The sequence below is a fragment of the Pristis pectinata genome, chromosome 5 (genome assembly GCF_009764475.1).
Source record: "Pristis pectinata isolate sPriPec2 chromosome 5, sPriPec2.1.pri, whole genome shotgun sequence".
Classification (NCBI taxonomy): Eukaryota; Metazoa; Chordata; class Chondrichthyes; order Rhinopristiformes; family Pristidae; genus Pristis; species Pristis pectinata.
Window position 1 is genome coordinate 54863345 of NC_067409.1, and position 19717 is coordinate 54883061.

The following is a 19717-nucleotide window of genomic DNA, read 5'->3' on the forward strand; positions in this document are numbered from 1 at the left end:
GCAAAGCTGAATTTACAAAAATCTCTAGGGGAGTCTATAGACTCTTTATATATTGTACTCTGATCTGTATTCATGAAGAGCTTAACAAAATGAGGGGAAGAGACATTTTTTCAAGATTAATGAATCACAAATGAAATTGAAGGAATGTGTTTTTAAGAAATGCGAGAATTCTTAGAAAAGCAATTTTCTCGCTAGTAATGAGAAAATATTCTCCAATCACAGTGCTTCAACAATAATCATTTAAAGCTTTGTAATCAGCTGATGAATCACATAGCCAATACCAATGACAAAATGTATCAATACGGGTCTTGAATGACAATTGTGGCTCAGAATCTAGTTTTAGAACACCGTAATGGAATGTGTATGGGAAAAGATGTGCGTGAAGTGGATTGAAAAGTCATTTCAGCAAACAGTGCCCAACAGAGAGTTCATCAGACATCCATGGAGAGGACAAGATGAGCTGTGTAAAATCAGATTCAGAATGTGAGATGAAAGCAATGTACCTAATATCAAAGGAATGCAATTCAATGGAAATTAGACCCATGAGATGTATATAAGTTAAGGTGATGGCTCAATCAGTGATGGTACAACTTGACATGGGAACAGTATCTAATGCCTTCCCAAAAATGACGATTGAAACATATTAGATCCTGAGGATCCTTGGCAGGGTGGATGTGGAGAGTGATTCCTCTTGTGGGAGAATCTAGAATAAGGAGCCTGTGTTTAAAAATAATATGTTATCCACTGAAGACAAATATGAGGTGAAATGTTTTTCTTGCAGGAAGGTAAGGGAAGTAGAGTCTTTGAGTATTCTTAAGGCAGTGGCAGAAAGATATTCGAAAAGCAAGGGGGTGAGAGGATACCTGGGGTGGACGGGAATATGAGGTTGAGATTACAGTCAGTTTAGCCATGAATTTATTAAATGGTAGAGCAGGTTGGAGGGCTGAGTGGCCTTTTCTTGCTCCTAATTCATATATTTGATCTTCATATGTAAAGCAAGTCTTCAATTTCAAGAACACTTATGGAACATAGAACATTGTGTAGCAGTTAGCGTAACGCTTTACAGCGCCAGAACCCAGGTTCAATTCTGGCCACTGTCTGTAAGGAGTTTGTACATTCTCCCCGTGTCCACTTGGGTTTCCTTTGGGTTCTCCGGCTTCCTCTCACATTCCAAAGACATACAGGTTAGGAAGTTGTGGGCATGCTACGTTGGCGCTGGAAGTGTGGTGACACTTGTGGGCTGCCCCCAGAACACTCTATGCAAAAGATGCATTTCACTGTGTGTTTCGATGTACATGTGACTAACAAAGATATCTTATCTTAGAACAGTAGTGCACAGGAAAAGTCCCTTCGGCCCACGATGTTGTGACAAACATTGAGCTAGTAATTAAACGCCAAACTAAACTAATCCCTTTAGCCTACACAGTGTCCATATCCCTCTCTACATGCATGTCCTGACACCTATCTAAGAGCCTCTTAAATGCCTCTCTCACATTTGCCTCCATTACCACCTCAGGCAGTGCATTCCAGGCACCCACCACTCTGTGTAAAAAAAATCTTACCCTGCACATCTCCTCTGTATGTACCCCCTTTCACCTTAAATGCATGCCCTCTAGTACTAGACATATTTTGTATGTTTTTTCTTTTAGTTCTTTATTCTTGAAGAAGGGATTATGGGTGTGATCACTTTAAGAATAATGCCATGGGACAAGCTAATCTCTTTATTGTTATATTGTGAGTGCTGACCAAATTGGAATAGATTACTTATCTGGTGGTAAGCACACGCTGGAGAATGCTCTCCCTTCCTCCCTCCCTCTTTCTCTTTGTCACTGTCTCTTTTTGTCTCTGTCTCTCTCTCTCTTTCCCTCTCTAGTTATTTTGTTTGATAAAACATTTTGTTAGTTTAACTTAGTGAAAATCCTTTAGTATCTCAGAAAGTGATACTGATATACGCTGAATTGTTCTTTCTTCACTTCGAGTCTCTTCCTTCCTCCTCTCACCTCAAACTGGACAAAATCCTCAACTTTGCTTCAAATTCTCACCTCTTTCTGCTCTTTGATTGTCCATCCTTGTCTCTTCCTTTCCACCCTCTTTCATTCCTAAATCTCACAATTTCTGGTGAGAGACTGTCTGTCAACATCCATCAAAAGCCACAGATTCTCATACCTGCCTTTATTACTTTTCCTCTTGCTTTGCCTACAGATGGGGTTACTCCATTTCCATAGTTTCCCTGTCTCCTTCACATCCATACTGTTGATGCCACCTTTTGCATTAATTATTCCAACGTGCCTTCCTTTATTCCCCAACCAAGGATTCCTTTCCTCTGTGATTGACAAAGCCTTCCACTGCATTGGTTCCAGCTCCTGAATTTGTGCCCTCACCCCTTCCCTTCTCTCCTTGAATCATGATGAGTCCTCCTACTGTTATGCCTTCCATGCTGCCAGCCTTTGCATTCAATGGATAGTCTCCACCATTTCTGGAGACTATCCATTGTGGCTGACCCAGTGTGGTACCACCATTAAACACAACTTTGGTCACCCTGCTTCTTTAGCATTCTAAAGGAACTGTCTCGTCTGTCCACTCTTCAGGCACCCCCCTCCCCACAGCACCTCTCCAAGCAGGGCACTCCTGCACTTTTACTTCCTCCCTTCAGGGCCTCAAACATAAGGGCGAAATAGTGATTTACTTGTGCATTCACCAAGTCTTCTTTATGTTGCTGGACTAAGCACTGATTGCAAGATTGGTTTGGAATACGCATCTATTCAGTTTGCAAACATGACCCAGAGTGGTTGCCTGGCATTTTCATTCTCTATCCCACTCCAACTCTAACATCTGCCGCACTTTTGCAACGGAGCTCAACATTAGCTCAAGGAGCAGCACCTCATCTTTCATCTATGCATATCACAGTCTTTGCAACAGTTAAGATCATAGCAATTTTCTTCGACAGCATATGTCAATACTATTTTTTCTATTCTTATTTACAGTAGGTTCTGAATAACCTGAAATGTTAACCCTGTTTCTCTTTTCACAGTTGCTGCCAGACATGCTGAGTGTTTCCAGCATTTTCTGTTTCTTTTATTTCTGATTGCCAACATCTGCATTTTTTTTATTTTCCATTTGACCCGTATTTTGTTTCTACATTTTAGCCCACTGTCATCCCTTTGCCTTGAACCGTGATCTTCATGTCATCTAATCTCTCCTGCCTTGCATGCTATCAATGACTTTCCCTTTTCATTCTTTCAAGAACCCACTGAATTCTTCCAGCGGCTTATTTTTTGATCCAGATTCCAGCATCTGCAGTTACTGTATCTCTAATGAATGAACATGTTCAGAACTTATTGTGCTGAATATAGACTGAATAAGATTTCTTTATTAGTCACATGTACATCAAAACACACAGTGAAATGCAGCTTTTTTGCGTAGAATGTGCTGGGGGCAACCGGCAAGTGTCGCCACGCTTCTGGCGCCAACATAGCATGCCCACAACTTCCTAACCCATACATCTTTGGAATGTGGGAGGAAACCGGAGCACCCGGAGTAAACCCACACAGACACAGGGAGAACGTATATTCTATTAATCATGTTTTACTGGCTGCAAATGATCTGGTTCTCATAAGTACATAGCACCTTGTTTCTGCCCTGCCCTTCAATAAGATCATGGCTGATCTTTTACTTCCTGCACTAATCCCATATCTCTGGATCCCCTTTATACCTACAGAATTAATGGTGCGCCCTCTGGTATCTTAATATCTCAATGGTGTAATATTTAAAAGTTAAATGTCTAAGGATAGTTCACTCATGAAGGGCCAGCACTTTTTGGTCCATTCTTCTGATACTTCATCACAGTGCATCCTTAATGACATTCCAGTTTTCCCAAAAAGAATTGGTTTCCAACATGATTTTATGATCCAATTGAAATTGTTTTATCTAATGAATTCATCAGTCTGTATGTTTAATATAATTAATAAAACGCTGCTCTCGTCATTTCTTATACTTTCCTTGCTGCAAGTATTACTGTTCATCAATATCACTTTATAACTCCCAGAGATAACACAAAATATTGTGGATGCTGGAAATCTGAAATATAAAATGTTGGAAATACTTAGCAGATCAGGTAGTACATGTGGAGAGGGTAAAAGAGTTAATGTTCCAGATCAATAACCTTTCATCAGAACTGGAATGTTTAAGAGATGTAACAGTTTTTATGTAAATAAATACAGAGCAAGGGAAAACAGGGAGGGGAGGAAAGTGGAGGTGGTCGCTGTTTAGGGTCATGACCCTGCATCAGGACTGAGAGTGGAGAAACATTGACCATTCCTTTGCCTGCACAGATGCTACTTGACCTGCTGAGCTCTTCCAGCAATATATTTTTGCTCCGTGTTCATTCATTAATTCAATTAATTAATTCAATGAGAATACAATGAAAATCCAACATTCATATTGTTATGTCCAAAGAGAAAGAGGAACACAGTCAGCCAGTTGAGAGTCTTTACCATCCTCTGTTCTGCACTCCCCAACACTTGAATCAGGCAGCAGCACAGCTTCTTTCACCTCCAGCAGAGGAAGCTGCTGACATTCAAGAGAACTGCACAGATAACACGGTTTGGTGGTGGAGGGTATCAGTAATAATTGGGGAAGGAGCCAGCTGGCAGGAGGCAAGGTCCAGTTTGCCAAGTCCTTTAAGAATTTAATAGGATTGTTTTGAAACAAAGGTCAGTACAGGAGTACCGCTGTATTGAGTAGTGGTTTGCCTTTTCACATTTGAAGGTGATTGTGGGGGGGGGGAATGGGGTTTGGATTTGGAATGCCATCACCTGCAGAGCACTTGTTGATCATAGGCATAAAAAAGGTTACTGACGACGTCATTCATTTCATCAAAGCATTTTATTATGAATTAATTCAAGGCCTTTACATGTTAGGTCCCTTGAATGAACAGATCACTCAACGCTTCCTCATAAAATTACCTTAACCTCCAGATCTGAAACTACTTCAAATCATTTTTTTTAAAAACACATTTGAACTCTTCTGGTCTTCATCTATCACAGACATTCCCCATTGTTTTCTCCACCACTTTACCCACCTTCCCTTCAACATAAACTTTGTTTCAATTCTAACGTTCCCAGTTCTAGTGAAACACTAACCCTGTTTTCCTTCTCTACAGGTGAGGCCTGACCTGCTGAGGATTTCCAGCATTTTCTTTTATTTGTTTCAGATTTGTAGTCCCTGCAGTATTTTACTTTTGCACTAATTCTTTCTTTCATCCTTAGGAAATGCATTAACCAACTGACTTGTCTTAACATCAGCAATTAAAAGTAAGCCACACAATGGCTGAAAATACATTACGCTTCGCCATTCAATCCTTAACAAAATATTGTGTGTACCAGACAGTACAAGTAATCGTTGGCTTCAGAATTAGAGTAATAGAATGCAATAAAAATGGTACAGGATACTTAGCTCTGTTAGCTCAGTCCTGATGCAGGGTTCTGACCCAGAACATCGACAATTCCTTTCCTCCCACAGATGCTGCTCGACCCGCTGAGTTCCTCCAGCAGACTGTTTGTTACTTAGCTCTGCTTATTGCTTAATCTCTGTGTTTTTTCTCTGGGAATTTGTGAATGTTTTAGTTTCAGCAAGGATGATGATAAGAAAACAATTAGGAGGCTTTTAGCTTGAAGCTCATTTAGTTATATTTAGCCTGGATGTTGCCCAGTCCCACAGGAAGGAGAAATTGCCTGTTGAACTACTGTTGTGGTCTCATTAATCTCAACCATTGCACAAACTAGAAGAAAGGAAATGCACACAAAGAATTATATTAGAGTCTTGATCTCTTCAATGGTGCCAAACATATTACAGATTACATGAATTTCAACAGCTCTTTATAATAGTCTTGGCAATGAATTTGCCTGCAATTTTTAGCTAGTTTCGAATTTAAAGACAATATCTAAATGTATTGATTCCAGGAAATTTTCTACTGAGTTTCAGTCCCATGATGAAACATCTGTTGATGTTACTCTGAGATTAGTACAATATCTTAAAAATGAGAATGACCTAGGAACAAATGAGACAAAGGACTGCAGATGCTGGAATCTAGATGAAAAACATGATGATGCCAGAGGAACTCAGCAGGCCAGGCAGCATCTGTGGAGAAAAGCAGGTGGTCAATGTTTCAGGTCAGGACCCTTCTTCAGGACTGAAGATAGGAAAAGGGGAAGCTCAATATAGAGGAAGGAAAAGCAGAGCAGTGATAGGTGGACAAAAAAGGGGGGGTGGGGTGGGCACAAGGTGGTGATAGGTAGATGCAGGTAAGAGATAGTTATAGGCAGGTGCAGGGGAGGAGGGGAGAACAGATCCACCAGGGGATGGGTCAAAGGTAAGGAGAAAAACAAGGAACAAAAGGAGGTTATTTAGCCCCTCAGGCCTGCTTTGCTACTCACAGTAATCATGGCTGAACTATAATTTAGCTCCAAAATCACTGCTCAATATCCCTTAACAATTTTGGTTAACGAAAATCTATCAACTTTAGATTTGAAATTAACAATTAATGAGTATAAGTTATCATTTGTAGAAGAGAATTCCAAATGTCTGCCACTCTCAGAATATAGATTTCTTTTTTAATTTCACTCCTAAAAAGCAGGCTTTAATATTTAGACCTTTTGTCCAATATTCAGTAGTGGAAATAATTTCTCTGAATCTTGTCAGCTCCACATACTATCATGATAACCAACCAAATCACCCTATAACCTCTTAAGGGAATATGTCTCTATTTGTGTAATCAGGCCTCACAATTTAATATGTGTAATCTTTGTATCATTCTGGTAAATCGGCACATACTCCCTTCAAGGCCAATTCCTAAGGTGCAGTGCTCAGACTGAATACAATACTCCAGGTTTGATGTAACCAATTCTTTGTATGATGGCAGAACTTGTATCTCCTATTAATCTGGTCCTCTGGATGTAATGGCAACATAGCCATTAGCCTTTTTGATTCTTTTCTGTACTTGCCTATAACATTTTAATGATTTATGCACAACTGCTCCCGAAAGTTATTTTGGGCCTCCATTGCTTCTAGGTATCACCATTTTAAAAATACTCTGTTCTATTCTTTTAGATCAAAACTTCATGAGCTCACATCTGCCAGGATTGAAATCCATTTGACCTAGCTTTATCCATTTTCTTCACCTATTAATATCACTTTTAACTTATTGCGTCCATCTACTCTTTTGAATGCCACATATCTGTCTGTGATTGGTATATGTATATATGTAATTTTCTATTTCATCATCTAGGGCATTATCGAGTAATATGAATAGAACTATGACTTGCATTCCCTTTGTATTAAGGATATGTAAAAAATAGTTAAGATTTTCAGTTTTGGCTGAGATTGATGAAAGTGCTTTACTTTTGAACTTACAGCCTGAAGGAACATAACAAAATGATTACTGGACTTGTAAATGTCGTGTAAAAATGTACATGATTCTCTTTGAACTGGATTGAACTGAACTTGCATCTAACAGCCTGAGATTCTGCGAAGCTATCAGAATTTTTCTGGTACACAGTAAGAGATACTGAGTATTGGGTAGTTTTCAATGGATGAGTAGGAACAGCAGAATAAAGGAGGCATTTGAAGACATGTCCTACATGATATTATTCAACCCACTCCAATAAATGAGCAAGCAAAGCAAATACGTACTTCAGAAAGAAAAGGTTATGAGAACATCAGGTCAGCTGCTCCACAAAAATAATGATGGAGATGATCTGCCTGGCCAGCACTGACTGCTTCTTGGAAAGTGATAACTGCACAAATTTTTTGTGTTAGAGTCTGATTCCACACTCCTATCAGGATTTGTGCACTGTTTCCAGGACACGTGTTCATCAAGAACTACTTGAGATGTGGGTGAGGCAGCATTAGTAACATGGGCCCATCTGATTTGGTTATGTGCAGCTGATAGCATGTATGTAGTACTATGTAATTCCATTGTTAACCCCTTCAACTTTCTGAGCAGGATAAGGTACTCCCTGTTCAATGTCCAGATTGTGTGGGACAAGAAGATTACACTTAATGAACCTATGATGAAAGTTGCCACAATATATTCATCATCAAAATTCTGCTTTCACTGTGTTCTTCCAGGATATTAGGCAAATGGAAAGATGGCAAGTGGATGACAAGCCTCAGATAATGGCCTCTCTCAGATTAAAAGGACAGAGGCTAAAGATTTCCTTGACTGTGGACTCATTAAAGGTACCAAGGAGAACTGTAAAAGACAACGACACTTTATCTGTCTTTAAAGATCAAGAAGTGATCTGAAATATGTTCCACAGTATGTGACCTACATACAACTTACTGTGCTCTCACAACTTTGTCATACAAAGAGGTTGGTAAATGGCAATTGCTGCAAATGATCCTACCTGCTTTGAAGGCAGAAGATTTTCAAATGAAACATTAGGGGAACAGTCACTCGAATGACTTAACTGCGACAGCTGCAAGATGCATTAAAACTCAATTTATCACCTTTTAATAGTCATCCTTTGTCAACGTTATCTTTACTCCTTTTCACACTTGCACATTTACAAAACAGTGTTATAAACTGGGGGCAGGAGTAGGCCAATAGACTCCACCATTTAATGAGATCTGACTATAAACTCAGTTTTACATTCCTCTCAACCCTCATTAACCTTTCACCCCCTTGCTTATCAAGATTATATCTCTGCTTTAAAAATAATCAAAGACTCCAGTTGAGGAAGAGTTCCAAAGACTCATTACCATCTGAGAGGGAAAAAAAGGTCTCTTCCCTGTCTTAAATGGCTGATCTTTTATTTTTAAACATGATCCCCTAGTTCTATATTCTCTCACCCTCTCAATATCCATCCTATCAAGATCCCTCAGGATCTTAATGTTTTAATTAAGTTGCCTCTCTTTTCTAATCTCATCAGACACAAGCCTCATCTGTCCAACCTTTCCTTATAAGAAAACTGTCCATCTCAGTTATTAGTCCAGTAAGCCTTCCCTGGACTGCTTCCAATGTACTAATATCTTCTTCTCTCCTCTTCCATCAGATAGAAGATACAGGAGCCTGAAGGCACGTACCACCAGACTTAAGGACAGCTTCTACCCCACTGTGATAAGACTATTGAACAGTTCCCTTGTACAATGAGATGGACTATGACCTCACGATCTACCTTGCAGCGACCTTGCACCTTACTACACTGTACTTTCTCTGTAGCTGTGACACTTTACTCTGTACTGTTACTGTTTTTACCTGTACTACATCAATGCACTCTGTATGACTCAATGTAACTGCACTTTGAGAGAGAGAGAGAGAGACAGAGAGAGAGACAGAGAGATAGACAGAGAGAAAGAGACAAAGACAGAAACAGAGAGACAGAGAGAGACAGAGAGAGACACACACACAGAGGGACAGAGAGAGACAGAGAGAGACAGAAAGAGACAGAAATGGCTTGTAAGACAAGCTTTTCACTGTACCTTGGTACAAGTGACAATAATAAACCACTACCAATACCAATACCTTAAATTTTCCTCCAAGGCAGTCCTCAGGATTGAGGATGATTTGGGTCCACTTTGGTTTTGTGGGTTCTGGGGTGACTGATGAGGCTGATATGGGAACCACAAACTCTTTCACGGATAAGATAATAAAGTGGATTAGTGGTGGTCAGACCAGTATTCTGGATGCCCTATATAACGGAAGCATAACTGCCCCCACCCCACCACTTTTGTATTTGACAGATTTCCTTGAATTCTTTGAGAATGTGACAGGGAGAATGGATTGGGGGGATTGTAGGTGTGGTGTATTCAGAATTCCAAAAGGAATTTAGCAAGGCGCCACATAAGAAGCTGGTGCATAAATTAAGAGCCCAAGGTACTGGAGGAAGTGTGTTGGTATGGGTTGAAAACTGGCTGTCACACAGAAAATAAAGAATTAATATAAAACCCAGGCTGAAAGGATATAACTAGTGGAGTACCCCAGGGATCAGCCCTTAACCCTCAATTGTTTACTATTTACATTAATGAGGAGGCAACAAAATGTAAGGTTTCCAAGTTTGCTGATGATATAAAGATAATTGGAAAGGCATGTTGTGAAGAGGACATTTTGATTCTGCAACAGGATAGAGATAGATTGAGTAATTGGTGAAAACCTGGCAAATGGAGTTTAATGTGGGGAAGTGTGGGGTCTTGTACTTCGGTAGGAGGAATCAAAAGGTGGATTATTATCTAAATGGAGGGAGACTGCTAATGAGTGAAGTTCAGAGCGATTGAGGTATTCTAGTGAATGAATCACAATAAGTTACCAGGCAAGTACAGTAGTTAAGAAGGCAAATGGCAATTTGGCCTTTATTGCAAAGATGTTGAAGTTTAAGAATAGGGAGGTTTGTTAGTTGTACAGGATGAGGCCATTTCTGTCTCTTTCTGTCTCTCTCTGTCTCTCTCTGTCCCTCTGTGTGTGTGTCTCTCTCTGTCTCTCTCTGTCTCTCTGTTTCTGTCTTTGTCTCTTTCTCTCTGTCTATCTCTCTGTCTCTCTCTCTGTCTCTCTCTCTCTCTCTGTCTGTACATTTTTATTTTGTAAAGCAACTTGTTAACAGCTTACCTGCTATTCTTCAATATTTTAGAAAGTGATAATTCTACAAATGTGGTGAGATGTTTTTAAAGATCTTTCTCCTCATTATCATCATAATTGTCAGAATTATATTCAGTGAGGAAGAAATTCACGCTTCCTTGCTCACTTTACGCACTTTTATCATTACCTGCTCTCTCACTGTTTCTATTATGGATCTGCAGAAGAGGAGGGAATAAGTTATGAATGGCGAATAAAGCCTGTGGAATTTGTACCAGAGCAGGATGTGAAATGTGGCAGTGTACTGCTTAACAGGAATGTCGAGCAATTGTGTGCCCTGTTGCCTCCACTGCCCCACCAGTCTTCCATGGCTGGAACAAATTACTTCTGCAAAAGTTCCATGCACTTCTAAGCGAATGCAACTCTCCCATCTCCATTAATCACTTTCCAATCCTTTGCCTCTCACAGGCAAATAATACTACCTTTTCCATTTTAAGGTTTAGTGAGCTGGTGGGCAGGTGCTTGATGAATTTCTTGAATAGACAACTGAAGTAACAGATAGAATGGTGTCACCCTGTTAACATGGAGGGAAGTGTTTCAAGGTTCTGCACACTTGTAAGAAAGAGGATAAGTCATATCAGATTTAGATATTGCAGCCTTGTACCTACAGTGCAGTATAAAGACTGACAAGGTTTAGAAGATGAACATTATGCCCAAGGAAGAAAAAGGCCAAGTGTTGTGTGCTCTTTTCAGGTCATTTTCTTTGACACATACTATACTGCCGTAGAAGAAAGTTGAGGCAAGTCAATGCAATTGCCAGCACACGGCATATGAGACATTTTATTCTGCTTCCTCTATATTACAGCCAACACTCCTGTTTCTTTGCTGTACCTCACTTTTACAGCAGGCACTTGTTTCCTGCCTCCTTCTCATCTATTGAAATGGCATTGTTAGCACGTGTTATTTATACTCTTTTAATTGGTAGAACATCAGGCCTATTTAATGATTGATCTGACTTTGTCAAATCCATAGATGTCACAACATAATTTGGCAACCTGTACAAATACTGTAAATGTTATATGATAAAAAGAGTTCCAAATATTCTTAGTAGTCCTGATAAAGTGCTGATGGATGGATTATACCCAAAATCTCTCTTTCCTTGTTAGGGTAACTGACCTGCTGCATCTTTCCAACATTTATTTTTATACAACCGTTGCATATGTAAAAAAAGGATCACTGAGATAATTCAAAGTATCAAAATCCACTGCATCTTGTACATCAAGATGTCAGTAACCAAGCTGTTCTGGAATTTGACTGCTCAGAGTTAACAATCAGTTTCTCCTTTTTACCTGCTTACCAAGTTGGGCAAGTTGGGTTAAGGTAAGGATACCTCCTCGGAAAATGTTGGAAATGCTCAGCAGGTCAAGCAGCATCTGTGGAAAGAGAAATAGCAGTATATTTCAGGTCAAAGACTCTTCATCAGTCTGCAAAGGTTGTGGAGCATTATGCAGAGGTTTGCATTTATTACTTTATCCAATTCCAAGTAGCAAATCTTAAAAAAAATACTTTCAGAGAACAGGAAAACATGGTCAGCAATGTAATCATCAAATACCTTTATTTGTCTTTGGAAATCTTTACAATGGTTATTTTAGCAACTGATACATATGATTCTATATTTTAATTTTTTTCTGCTAAATTTATGGAAAAAATATAATGGTAACTGCAGAGTTATGTCTACGTATTGACAAGAAAAAAGAAATGTTCAATTCCTTGTGTAGCTTTATTGATTTTGTAACTTATCTAATTAGTTTTTGCTTCATAACTTCCTTTGTTTACCTCCAACTCTTGTCGTATTATTCTGAAGGCTTGCTAAAACCTGATTTCATTGTATAGTTCTTTGGAACAGTCAGAAATGCAATGGAATGCAAATTATTTTGGTTGAGACATCATGTAGACCTATAATAGCTTTAAAATAGCTTCCTGGTGTATCATTATCCATCTGGAATGTTTCAAGAATAATCTTATAATACTGCATTTCCAGGATTGGAATTGTAGTAAATCATGGATTTTAGGGTGTTAAGGAATTCGCAGGGCTGGGCTTTGAAATATTGGAAAACGGCAGAAATGAGGGTATTTGTCTCCAATAAGTTGGCTGTGACTTTTTTGTGCATTTACTGAGAGCATATTAAATATATGGAGAGATACTCTGGCGCTAAAATGAACATCTGTCCTAAACACATTATATTGTGACACAAGGGATCCTGCAGATGCTGGAATCTGGAGCAACACAAAAAGTGCTGGACAAACTCAGCAGGTCAGGCAGCATCTATGGAGGGAAATAAACAGTTGATGTTTCAGGTCAAGGCATGTTATATTGTGTCTGATTCTAAGTGGGAGAAAAGACTACTTGGAGCCTGAAGTGAGGGCCCACCATTACCTAATCAATTCTGCACTGATTTGATTAGATCAGAAGATGACAGGCTGTTCTCCTGAACATACCTATATTAATTGGCACAAGATGTTTATTAAAAAAGAGGGATTAATCCTTTTTAAATAAAAATAAATGGGATTAACTTTTCAATAAAAAGAAATAAGAGTGATTCAGTAGAAATGTTTTGAGCTCTTGAACTGGAAATATATTAATTGGTATATGTTACAACACAAGTACCAGCACCTGGGACTGACGTTTTATGTTGGCTTTAGGTCAGTTCAGGTCAGGTGTATAATCTGCTGAAGTGTTTGGGTTTGGATCAAGTCAGACTGTACGATACTGGCCTGGCTCATAATCCAGATGATAATCTGGAGAAACGCAGAAACGTAGAAAATAGGAGCAGCAATAACCCTGCAGGCTTGCTCCATTATTGTGGCCGATCACCTCCTTCAGTATCCATATTCTTTGACCCATTTAGCATATGTACCGCTGTACTTAATGACTTGGTTTCCACTGTCTTCCACAGGTTCACTGCACACTGGGTAAAGAAATTTCTTCTGATCCTGGTTCTAAATGGCATACGCTACGTCCTGAGGCTGTGACCCTTGGTTCAGGAGTCTCCAGTCATCAGAAGCATTGTCCCTGCATTTGGTTTGTCCAATCCTTCAGAATTTTTAAAGTTTCTATAAGATCCTCAATAATTCTTCTCAACTCCAGGCCCAATCTCTATTTACCAGATATCCCAAGAATGTCTGATAAACCTTTGTTTCACTCCCTTCATGGCAATAAAATCCTTCCTCACACAAGGAGACTAAAACTGCACACAAAACTCCAAGTGGGGTGTCAGCTAGCCCCGCACAGAATATGCTTAGTGTTAACACATATTGTCTCTGTTCTTGAACAACAGAAATGTATTGCAATGTAGCAGGTCATTCTCTTCCCTTCTCTGCAAATATCAGGTCAGGTGTGGAAGTAATGATAAGTAAGTGCTTGAATTGGTTTGGACTGGCCACAGTTGCATTGGGCTGGGTTGAATTTTAATTTTCTACCTAAGCAGTCTTTGACAATTACAGGCCTCTTGAGTAATGTGATAATGGTTTTTTTTTGATAACAAGCAAGCTCACAGTTTATGCAAATTAATATGGATTTTGGCTAGGTTCCATGAATTGTGGATGAATGGAGAACGTTAAATAGCAGGAATTTGTTTCAATGCAATTATTCCTCTTAACAAATGAGAAGCCCTGGCTTCTGACAAACTTCTGACGAAGGCTGGATGAACTTTGGCTCAGAGTTGATGAGCTGGAGTCGCAGCTACAAACACTGTGCAGCATAAGGGAGGGAGAGAGTTATGTAGACACGGTCCATCAGGAGGCAGTCACCCCCCTTAGAGCAGGGACATCTGAGGTTCAGGATGCAGATAGAACAGTGACTGTCAGGGGAGGGAAGAGGAAGAAGAAGAAGTCAGGCAGGCAGACAGAGCAGGGAACCCCAGAGGCTGTTCTCCTCAGTAACAGGTTTTCCACCTTGGAGGCTGTTGAGGGGGATGACCTGCAGGGGCCTAGCTGCAGTAACCAGGCCTCTGGCACTGGGACTGGTACTGCTGCTCAGAAAGGAAGGGTGGGAAAGAGACATGTGGTAGTGATAGGGGACTCTATAGTCAGGGAAACAGATAGGATGTTCTGTGGAAGTGAGCATGAATCCCGGATGGTATGTTGCCTCCCAGGTGCCAGGGTCCGGGATGTCACCGATCAGGTCCACAGGATTCTTGAGCGAGAGGGAAAGCAGCCAGAAGTTGTGGTTCATGTTGGCACCAACGACATAGGTAGGAAGGGGGATGAGGTCCTGAAGAGCGAGTTCAGGGAGCTAGGCAGAAGACTGAGGAACAAGACCTCAAGGGTAGCAATCTCGGGATTGCTGCCGGTGCCACGTGATAGTGAAGGCAGGAACAGGAGGAGGTGGCAGATAAATGCGTGGCTGAGAAGTTGGTGCAGGAGGGAGGGTTTTAGATTTCTGGACCATTGGGATCTCTTCTCAGGAAGGTGGGACCTGTACAGAGAGGACGGGTTACACCCGAACCAGAAGGGGGCCAATATCCTTGCGGCTAGGTTTGCTAAGGTGGTTCGGGAGGGTTTAAACTAGTTTGTGAGGGGGAAGGGAACCGGAGGAGTAGGTCAGAGGAAGAAGGGGATGGGGAAAAGTTAGATCAAACAGGTAGAGAGGCTTTGGGGAAGGAGAAGCAGAATACAGGTTATAAAAGTAGTAAGGTAGATGGACTGAAGTGTGTTTACTTAAATGCAAGAAGTGTCAGGAATAAGGGAGATGAACTGAGGGCTTGGATAAGTATGGGGGACTATGATATTGTGGCTATTACTGAGACGTGGCTGACGTCAGGGCAGGAGTGGATATTGAATATTCCTGGTTTTCAGTGTTTTAAGAGGTATAGGGAAGGGGGGAGAAGAGGAGGAGGGGTGGCGATACTGGTCAGGGACACTGTTACGGCTGCGGAAAAGATGGATGTTGTAGAAGGACCATCTCTAGAGTCCGTATGGGTGGAAGTAATGAACAAGAAAGGAGCAGTTACTCTACTAGGAGTATTCTATAGGACCCCTGGTAGCAGTAGAGATATAGAGGAGCAGATTGGCAGGCAGTGTTTGGAGAGAAGCAAAAATAACAGGGTTGTTATAACGGGAGACTTCAACTTCCCAAATATAGACTGGAACCTGCTTAGTGCCAAAGGTTTAGATGGGACGGAATTTGTTAAATGTGTCCAGGAGGGATTCCTGATGCAGTATGTCGACAGGCTGACTAGAGGGAATGCCATGTTAGATCTAGTTTTAGGAAATGAACCGGGACAGGTGAAGGATCTATTGGTGGGTGAGCATTTGGGGGACAATGACCATTGCTCCATAACCTTTAAAATTGTCATGGACAGGGACAGGTGCAGAGAGGACAAGAAGACATTTAATTGGGGAAGGGCGAACTATGAGGCTATAAGGAGAGAACTTGGGAGTGTAAGTTGGGATGTCCTTTTTGAAGGGAAATGTACCATGGAGATGTGGTCGATGTTTAGGGATCTTATGCAGGATGTTAGGGATAAATATGTCCTGGTGAGGCAGAGAAGGAATGGCAGGGTGGAGGAACCATGGATGACGAGAGAGGTGGAACGACTAGTTTGGGAGAAGAAGGTAGCATACATAAGGTATAAGCAGCAAGGTTCAGACAGGGCCTGTGAGGAATATAGGGTAGCGAGGAAGGAACTTAAGAAAGGGCTGAGGAGAGCAAGAAGGGGACATGAAAAGGCGTTGGCTAGTAGCGTAAAGGAAAAACCCAAGACCTTTCTCACGTACGTGAAGGGTAGGAGGATGGCTAGGGTAAAGGTAGGTCCGATTAAAGACAAAGGTGGGAGAATGTGCCTGGAGGCGGCGGAAGTGGGAGAAGTTCTCAATGGATACTTCTCTTCGGTATTCACCGAGGAGAGGGGTCTTGATGACGCGGAAGGGAGTGCTGGTAAGGGTAATGTTCTTGAGGTTGTAGATATCAAGAGAGAGGATGTGTTGAAGTTGTTAAATAATATCAAGACAGATAAATCTCCGGGGCCTGATGAGATTTTCCCCAGGCTGCTTCGAGGGGCGAGGGAGGAGATGGTTGAACCGCTGGTAAGGATCTTTGAGTCCTTGTTGTCCACGGGGATGGTGCCGGAGGATTGGGAATGTTGTCCCCTTGTTCAAAAAAGGTAGTAGGGATAGTCCAGGGAATTACCGACTGGTGAGCCTTACGTCTGTGGTGGGTAAGCTGTTAGAAAGGATTCTAAGGGATAGGATCTATGAACACCTGGAGAATCATGGACTGATTAGGGACAGCCAGCATGGCTTTGTGAAGGGAAGATCTTGCCTCACAAGCCTGATAGAGTTCTTTGAGGAGGTGACGAGGAAGATTGATGAGGGTAGTGAGGTGGATGTGGTCTATATGGATTTTAATAAGGCGTTTGATAAGGTTCCTCATGGTAGGCTTCTTCAGAAGGTCAGAGGCCAAGGGATCCAGGGAAGCTTGGCTGTGTGGATTAGGAATTGGTTTGCCTGTAGAAAGCAGAGGGTTGTGGTGGAAGGAGTGCCCTCAGATTGGAGGTCAGTGACTAGTGGTGTCCCGCAGGGATTGATTCTGGGACCTCTACTTCTTGTGATATTTATAGGTGACTTAGATGAGGGGGTGGAAGGCTGGGTTTGTAAGTTTGCGGATGACACTAAGATCGGCGGTGTTGTGGATAGTGTGGAGGGCTGTCGGAACTTACAGAGGGATATTGATAGGATGCAGGGCTGGGCTGACAAGTGGCAGATGGAGTTCAATCTGGAGAAGTGTGAGGTGGTACACTTTGGAAGGACGAACTCCAGGGCAGAGTACAAGGTAAATGGCAAGGTACTTGGCAGTGTAGAGGAGCAGAGGGATCTGGGGGTTCATATTCACAGTTCACTGAAAGTTGCCTCACAGGTGGATAGAGCAGTTAAGAAGGCCTATGGGATGTTAGCTTTCATAAGTGTGGGATTGAGTTTAAGAGCCGCGAAGAGATGATGCAGCTTTACAAAACTCTAGTTAGACCACACTTAGGGTACTCTGTTCAGTTTTGGTCACCGCATTATAGGAAGGATGTGGAGGCGTTGGAGAGGGTGCAGAGGAGATTTACCAGGATGCTGCCTGGATTAGAGCGCATGGAATATGAGGAGAGGCTTAAGGTGCTAGGGCTTTATTCACTGGAAAGGAGGAGGATGAGAGGAGACATGATAGAGGTATATAAAATATTGAGAGGAATAGATAGAGTAGACAGCCAGCGCCTCCTTCCCAGGGCACCAATGCTCAGGACAAGGGGGCATGGCTTTAAGGTTATGGGTGGGAGGTTCAGGGGAGATGTCAGGGGGAGGTTTTTCACCCAGAGAGTGATTGGTGCATGGAATGCACTGCCTGGGGTGGTGGTGGAGGCAGATACATTGGACAGGTTCAAAAGTTTGTTGGATAGGCACATGGAGGAATGTGAGATAAAGGGATATGTGGGAGGAAAGGGTTAGATAGTGTGAGGGTGGTTTGATGGACAGCACAACATGGTGGGCCGAAGGTCCTGTTTTGTGCTGTGTGGTTCTATGGTTCTATGGTTCTACCCTATTTGTATTAAAGATAAGATTTCTTTATTAGTCACATGTACATTGAAACACACAGTGAAATGCACCTTTTTACGTGGTGTGTTCTGGGGGCAGCCCACAAGTGTCGCCACACTTCCGGTGCCAACATAGCATGCCCACAACTTCCTAACCCGTACGTCTTTGGAATGTGGGAGGAAACCGGAGCACCCGGAGGAAACCCACACAGACACGGGAAGAACATACAAACTCCTTACAGACAGTGGCTGGAATTGAACCCGGGTCACTGGTGCTGTAATAGCATTATGCTAAGCGTTACACTACTGTGCTACCACTTAAATCAGAATTTCCTCATTATCTTGTCTAACTGCTGACACATGAGCTGTATTGACGTATCAGCTCTCTGTTAAAGTTTCAGAGTGCCATATTTTGTAGGCCAGACCATTAACATGGCCTGGTTGCACCAATGTCACAGGCCCTACCCTCTATAGCCGTCACACATCACTGCACACCTATGCCAGCAGGATTTTGGATTACACATTGGAGGTGAAAGCTATGGGTCAAGTACCAGCCTGCGGTTAGAGTAATACCAGCCACAAAGCCACTGGTTCCAAAGAACTGCTAGATCATTATAGGATCATACAGCATGGAGCCAGGCCCTTTGTCCCACCAATCTGCACAGACCATCAAGCATCCCATTTTAAGATAATCCCATTTTATTCTCCCCACATTGCCATTGACACACACCATATTTTACCACTCGACATCACACCATGGGAAATTTGCCATGGCTAATTAATCCACTAACCCACATGCCTTTGGAACATGGGAGGGAACAGGAGCACGCAGATGAAACTCCGCACAGACACCACTGGAGGTCAGGATTGAACCCAGGTGGTTGGAGGCAGCCGCTCTACCAAAACGGCCTGTATTGTGCTGTAGTGTTCTATGTAATCTAATCTATGTACGCCACTATGATGCAAATGGAAAATTTACTTCTGTAGCTTCCTTTACCTTAACGCCTGGCTCCATGCTGTCAGGTGCTGGCCGCCTTTGTGTCTGAATGTCTGCTTGCAGTAACTGCTGGAAATTGAGACAGACTCTTCTGCAAATGCTTGGTCTGAACTCCCACAAACATGAGGGCAGAAGCAAAGTATAACTTGTCTCTGCCTCTTTTCCCTGACCTTCGCATGCAGGAAATAGATATTTTATTTTCTAGCCACTGAAGAAGAACTTTGGCCTTTCAATTCCCTTTCAGCACGGACTAGTAAAAGACATCTGCTCTCAAACAGTCAGGGCCCTCTGCTGCAGACCTTCCCCTCCAGGTGGCTGGATAAGCCATCTGCAGGTCTACTTCATTAGCGAGCTCATATATCCACAAACCCAGCAGGAGCTCAAACCAATCAAGAAAGTAATATTTGCACATGCCCACCATCTAAACCTTCCTCCTGCTATTAACCAATAACAATTGATTGCAGCGACGGGAACTTAGGGGGAACCTTTGGATTGAAAAGGTGACTTAAATGCGGGACAAATGTTTTGTTCACTTTGGAACATGTTTTCTTCAGCTTGAAAGGTCAGGAATGAAAAACA

The 19717-nt window shown here is 41.8% G+C and overlaps 1 long non-coding RNA gene across 1 annotated transcript in view; it reads left to right on the forward strand.

Moving 5' to 3' along the window:
- Window positions 1-19717, forward strand: part of LOC127571058 (uncharacterized) — a 60269-nt gene that overhangs the window by 2520 nt on the left and 38032 nt on the right. Inside the window, exon 2 of the long non-coding RNA XR_007956438.1 lies at window positions 13525-13649. This is a non-coding gene — a long non-coding RNA (uncharacterized LOC127571058). The remainder of the gene's footprint in view (window positions 1-13524; window positions 13650-19717) is intronic.